The 570-nt window shown below is 40.5% G+C and overlaps 1 non-coding gene across 1 annotated transcript; it reads left to right on the forward strand.

Moving 5' to 3' along the window:
* The first annotated feature begins 461 nt into the window (after positions 1-461).
* On the forward strand, positions 462-570 carry LOC111558183. Its single transcript, XR_002738769.1, has one exon. It is a non-coding gene; the product is annotated as a U6 spliceosomal RNA (small nuclear RNA).

The raw sequence follows: 570 nt of genomic DNA on the forward strand, positions 1-570 counted from the left end.
CCATGAGGCAACAAACGGAGGGCTGGCTCTTACCAACAGCCAAAGAGAAAATAAGGCTCCAATTGCAAGGGCTTGCAAGGAACTGAATCTTGCCAACAACCACATCCGTGAGCTTGGACATGGATCGTTCTCTGGTTGACCCTTCGGAAAAAAACTTCAGCCTCAAATGTCATCTAAGGGTAGTCTTAGAGACTTAGAGAACCCAGAAAAGCCATGACTGGATATCACAAACATTGTGATATTATAAATGTTGTTGCCTTAAGTCCTTAAAGGTTGGGATAATTTGGTACACAGCGATAGATTAACAATACATTTCTCCTATCTACTATTTTTGGACATTCCTCCCCACTCTTTTATTTGATGTTATAAATAATGCTGAAGTAAATAGCCTTGGACACATCTTCTTCATCTTCAGAAGTGAATTTCCGTAAGTGGAGTTGATGAGTCTAAAGGTGTGAGCAGTGCTCACTTTGGTAGTGCATCTAATAAAAACTTGGAATGATACAGGGAAGACTGACATGGCCACTGCATAAGGATGACGTGTATACTCATGAAGTGTTCCATATTGTT

Source organism: Felis catus, chromosome E2 (assembly GCF_018350175.1).
Source record: "Felis catus isolate Fca126 chromosome E2, F.catus_Fca126_mat1.0, whole genome shotgun sequence".
Lineage (NCBI taxonomy): Eukaryota > Metazoa > Chordata > Mammalia > Carnivora > Felidae > Felis > Felis catus.